Source organism: Corvus brachyrhynchos, unplaced genomic scaffold (assembly GCF_000691975.1).
Source record: "Corvus brachyrhynchos isolate BGI_N302 unplaced genomic scaffold, ASM69197v1 scaffold37, whole genome shotgun sequence".
In the NCBI taxonomy this organism is placed as follows: Eukaryota; Metazoa; Chordata; class Aves; order Passeriformes; family Corvidae; genus Corvus; species Corvus brachyrhynchos.
The window spans coordinates 251,477-257,476 of NW_008239289.1; the positions used below are offsets into that span (position 1 = coordinate 251,477).

Genomic DNA, 6,000 nt, shown 5'->3' on the forward strand with positions numbered 1-6,000 from the left:
AATTTGTTCATAGAATCATTTACATTGGAGAAGACCTCTAAGATCGAGTACAATTGCTAACCTAACACTGCCATGTTCACCACTAAACTGCGTCCCTAAGCACCAAGTCCACATGTTTTCTAAATACTTCCAGAGAGAGTGACTCAACGTTGTGCAGCCTGTTCAATTTCCTCATAAACTGCAGTCAAGAAAGCAATGCTACTAGTCCAGAAGACAGGATTTACAGGCTCAGGCCATCTCTGCACTTTTATTTCATGCTGGTCAAACAAATCCCTGAATGAATCTCACTTTATAAACTCTCCCCCACTGCCTTGAATGCTCTTTTCTGCACGTTGCAACTAAAGAAAAACTTTTGTAAAACAAATCCCCCCACCCCTCAAACTGTCCAGAAAATTGGTAGCTTGAAAATTCAAGAAAACACTGTTCACTCAACCATGTTTTTAAACAGATTTTGTCATTGTTTACTTCAAACAATATTCTTCAGATGCTGATCAGCACAGTGACTTCTTTTATATGAAAACAAGGCACACTTTTCACCCCTTCAGGGACTAAAATGTACTCATACCAAGTAACATATGAATTCAACAAAAATGTCCGCACTAACAGTTGTTAACTAGTGTAGTGTAATACACTACTGAAGAGAGTTTAACTCTGAAAGAACTAATCTGCTGTTTTATTAATATGCAGGAAAAAGAAGTATTCTGCAGCTGACAAAAATGCTTTGAACTGGTCTGCAAAATAAAAGACCATCTTTTCCCGAGGCTGACAAAATTTCACAGGCGTGTAGTGAAAAAGACAGCTCTGTTCAACTTCATTTGAGCCAGTTTGTTTGACTTCTCTCTTGATGAAAAGTCAGCTCCCCTTCCAATGTTTACGAAAGATAACTAGTCCTCACTATATTTAAAAGCAAAATAGCTCAGTCTGTAACACATTCTCATCTACTTACGCACTTGTATGATATCTCTTCCCACTGTGTGTGGTTTTTCTCAATCTCTGTTCAGATGGCTCTTTCTGTACTCAGCAACTCATTTTCCAACAACCATCTTAAAAACAAAAACCAGTAATTGTACCTGGTAATTATAATGAAAAAGATATTCCTATGAACTTTGCTTCAAAAAGCCTTATTTCAAAAAGGAGTAACTCCAACAAGTTCATCAGCATTTCATTTGTGTTACACTTCAAAATGCTTTTTCTGGGACACTTACACCTCATCACTTATTCTTACTAGTAGAACATAAAAATGACACTGAGACCAATTTATTTAATAAACAATTGCACTGGCATTTTGTTATGAGTTACTTTCCTCTTTATAATATCATATTTAAGGCTTTGGGGTTTTTTTGAAAGCAGATAAACTCTGTCAGAAATAATTTTAGGGCCAATACCTATTAAAACACAAAGGTTTGATTTATTACGGCCACAAATATGAAAACATTGCTGAATGAAGGACACAAATCCCTGTTTTATGTTCTGTGTCTGATATTCTGGTTACATGTTACCAGTAATATTTTTAAAAGGCCAGCCACTGCTACCAGGCCATAAACTGAAAATTTTTTTCTTAAGCTTTAGTATGAAGTATTTTCCCGTAATTTACATAATGGAGAGAAGACCCACTTGTGAAGAAATTCAACATCTGCAATCTAATAGAAATGCACTGAAATGCCAAAAATGATTAAACCTTTATGATCTAACATATTGCTGAGCCAACAAAATGAAAAACAGGCAGCTTCCACTACAGGTTCAGTCAGGTTATGCAGTGTTTTTCTCAACCTTAGTTTTCTCAAAGAAGTATTTCACCGTAACTTTACCCTCAAGCGTAATAACTCCCTTTTAAGCATAATAGCTTACACATTCTCTATTCTACACAGATCATCATCCCTGCCAGTTACTACCATGCTTCTAGGATGTGCTGCTCCTGCTTTCAGATGAAATGGCCACATCGAGAGAAAGCAGACACTGGAAGCCAAATTCCACATCTCAAGTTCGTACTTCACAGGACCATCACCTAGACATACTAGGAACAGACAGCATTGCTGTGACACAAACCAAAGCTGAAGCTGGCAACAGCAAGATCTTCAGTTATCGCTTCACTTGACCTCAGGAGTCCCCAGCAGTGGGGAGGTGATCAAAATATCAGCCCTGTGGTTAGTGCTTGCCAGCTGTAAGCAGCAGGCATTAAGATCACCTTTTCTCACCTAACAGCACACCCAACAGAGGCACTTCAGGTTCAGCAAACTGTTCATCTAACTACAAAGAATAAAGCCAAGGAATCATCTTGTTTTATTATCCAGACTCTCTGACTATTACATATTAGAGGACTCATACAGAAGACCATCAAGTCTTAGCAATTGGTAGAAAGCTTTCATATCCACATTGTAGCACAATGTGAAGTGCAAGTATCTGCCTCCAAATTTGTCCACCCAAAACACTGTAGATCTCAACTGCTCCAAACCATGAGCTTAAGCTGGTCAGTGGCATTATAAACCATCTCAGCTTGAATGACCAACACCTAGATCCTCTGAAACTAACCAGCTATCAAGTGTCCTCTGTGGCATTAAAAGAAAGTGGCAGACTACAACAGACACTGAAAACCAAAGAGTTGAAGTGGCATAATGACTGAATACAAGCCACAACCATCAGTGAGAACACCCTCAGCATCCAAACAGATTTCCTTTATTTTTTCTCATTATAAGTAGTAGAAGAAGAAAGACAAAAACCTGAGAGCCAAAGAAAATTAACTCATTTTTCTAATCTTTGATAAATTGCAAGTTACTGGGCAAGTAACCTCATCACCCAGTACTGAAGATTAAAAATCCTGCCTCTGCACACTAGCCCAGGAACTTAAACTACCTCTTTAGTATGAAATATCCTTGCAATAGAACTGGGCAAGGGCCAGATTGAAGAAGTATCATCCTCCTCCTTGAAAGTTTGGCACACATTAGGCCACTTCTGGAGCAGAAATTTGTTCTGCCTATACCTACCAATGCAAGACTCAGTCAATGCCCAGAGTTCAGCCAGGATTGTTATCTTCAAGGTATTCACTACAAGTTTTCCAACTCTCTTATGGTGTGGTCAGGTCTTGGGGAAATCTCAATTTGTTCACCAAGCATGTTCCTTTCTGATAGTTCAAGTACAAAGGCACTAGATCTGCCCCAAACAGCTGGCATCATGGAGAGAACGAACCTGAAGGAGAGAGAAAACAACTTTTCTTTCTGTTCAAAGCTTTCACCAGCATGGCTGTGCTGAAGAAAGTTTTATCAACTCCACCTAGCTCATGCTGCAGCTGCAGGATACACCACCACTTCAGGGAGGGCTGTCTGAGTTTCATCATAAAGCACTAACAATGTCACAAGCCTTCCTGGAGGAAAGGATTAAAGCACAGCTGGGAACCTGCACTTCCATCTCTTATTCTTGTGGATTCCACAAGGGTTAAATTCTCATTTCTAGCCTTTTTTTTTTTTCAGAACAACAGGTAATGAGGGCTTTCATATTTAATTATGTCATGTGTCTTTTAGCATTGGTTGATAAACTGCATTTCCAGACCCATATTTTCTTCAGATCTGATATCTGGCTCTGGTGGACTATGTACATACTCTCAGCAATTTTTCCAACACACCACATCCATTTGATCTCCTTTTTCTTTTAGAGTGGTTTTGTTGGTTGCGGGTTGTTTGTTGTTTTGGGTATTGGTTTTGGTTTTTTTTCATTTGTTAAGAATGCAATTGATCAGATTGAGTGGACTCCAGTTTCAGAAATACACACATACCTCCAAGCAAGACTTAATCACAAACAACCTTAAACCAGATGTAATTCTAACAGTCTAAACCTAAGAATAGGTGCTGCTAGGAACCTAGAAGAGCAGTATATAGTTTACAGTCATGAAACTGTCCCCATTGATCAAAGATGCAGAGATGCCAATCCATCACCATCAGCTCTTAGAATTCTTTTTTTAACTAAGGTCTCACAATGGCCATGACTAAAATTATCCAGTTGTCTAAGAGAACTCTTTCATTGTGGTGGAAAGTCATCTAGTTCCATACCCGCTGTCACTTCTCAGCCCAATTGCCTCATCATCCCAAAACAAAGCCTTTGGCACTTTAGAAGATAACTGGCACTGAACACTGCACCATGACTCTAGCAACACAAGTTACTACACCTGTCATACTGGTTTTCAAGTTTTAACACTGGTTCCCACCACAATACCCATGAAATCAACCACTGCAGCCTACACTGATGACTCTGAGACAGCCACTTCTGACTGCTGCCCAAAGATCACAGGTGACAGCCAGGCTCTTTCTCCTCTCCACAATTCTTCACTCAATGCACACCAACTTAGTTCTTGAAAAGGAGCCTGAACTTTTCAAAAGGTTGATCAAAAACTTGCACTGTCAGCTAAGACTGGTCACAAGTGTCACCACCTCTCACTCCAGATGTAGGGCAAGTTTCTCAGTTTTGTCTGCTCTAGTACAAATACATAGCAATGTGTACTGAAGGAAAAAAAAAAAAGGAAAGAAAATCAATCATTTCTACCTCCCAAAAAACCCTTTCCAAAACAAAACACTTCACTGCACAGTTAGTTCATTGCTTAATACTTTCGCGACAGCTATTCAAATCCTATTGTGATGAGTGTGATATGAAACAGAACAAGTGTATCCCGTTAATTTTTATTCCTGATTTTAAAAATATGAAATATGAAAAAGATTTTAATTTAAACCATTGCAAAAGACAATTAACACTGGGAAAAAAAAAGTCAAGCCTTTACAAGACCTAAGAACAAGTGGAAGAATGTTGCATGACATCCTTATTATGCCCAGAGCTATTTAAAAAGATACTATAGTTACTAGCAAGGATCTAGCTGCCACATTTTCTCTTTCAAAATCTGTATTTCAAAATCTGTATTTCTTCTATACAGGAGCATTAGCACTAAGTAAAAAAATAATCCAAGCTCAATCTTGCTGGACATGAACTTTTCCAAACTGCAGTTTGAGTTACAGATTTTGTAGCTTGAAGGAGTGCAAGAAATTGAGTAGCTTGAGACAGCATTTGCACACCATTAGTATGTGCAGGAGTAGAACTTCTTAAAAAAAAAAAAAAAGGCAAACCAAACCCAAAAAGTTAGTTGAAATACTAATGTTTTCAGAAGTAATTACCAGATAAAATGAGTTTAAAATGTGATATAAGTGCTACTTTCTGCTCATGTTTTTCAGATGAGACCTTCTGTGATGTCTAGGATGATATGTGAATCATTAAAAAGGATTGGGAGCTATTTTATCACATGTGCTGACCATTACTTTGACATATAGACGCAACATTAATAATGACTTTTAGATTTTGATAATAGATTTGGTTTTTGACTCATAACTACAGCTTTGTGTGGGAACTCTTCAATTTAACAGAATTGCATCAAAGCACTAGCCTCTAAACAGCTGTCTTGATAAAAATCCCCAAATTAGTACTTTCTTGTGATTATAGAAATGTGTGTTGGTTTTATGAAAACATGACAGAAACAGAAAATATATTTTAGACATACTAAGTAACTACTAAGCTGATAAAGCGGTAAGAATAAAAATATGACATTTAAGGCATAAACCCCCTTATAAATTCACTCTCACAGCTGGTGTAAAACTAGAGGCTTTAAATATATTAATTGCATATAATTTATTATGCTAATTTGTAATATTGGTATATGCATGTAAGTATACAAAGATATGCTCACATAATAATTCAACAATTTTCTTTTACCTGTCTCCAAACAGTGGTTGGTGTTTTTTTGAGATGTTTGTTTGTTTGTTTTTGCTTGGTTTGGTTGTTTGGTTTTTATGCATCTGTAAAGAAGATTCAATGAGGGGCTTAAAATAACTTGATTTCATGCCCTCCATCTATTAGGTTTATGTGTCACATTTCAGAGTACTTTGAATCACTTAACATAAAATAATGGTACCTGCAACTTGATTTCCAGAAGCAGGCACAGAGACAAGTTTTCATGCTGAAATTGAAGAG

The 6,000-nt window shown here is 37.5% G+C and overlaps 1 protein-coding gene across 15 annotated transcripts in view; it reads right to left on the reverse strand.

The window, feature by feature from the left end:
* Positions 1-6,000, reverse strand: part of CUNH9orf3 (chromosome unknown C9orf3 homolog) — a 219,043-nt gene that overhangs the window by 68,062 nt on the left and 144,981 nt on the right. The window contains exon 17 of one of the 15 annotated variants that reach the window (XR_001864018.1): positions 951-1,043. The exons of 13 other annotated variants lie outside the window; for them this stretch is intronic. The gene's annotated coding sequence lies outside the window, so the exon portion shown is untranslated. Of the gene's footprint in view, positions 1-950; positions 1,044-2,981; positions 3,184-6,000 lie in introns of all 15 variants that reach the window. One more of the 15 variants, XR_001864017.1, reaches the window with a different exon arrangement.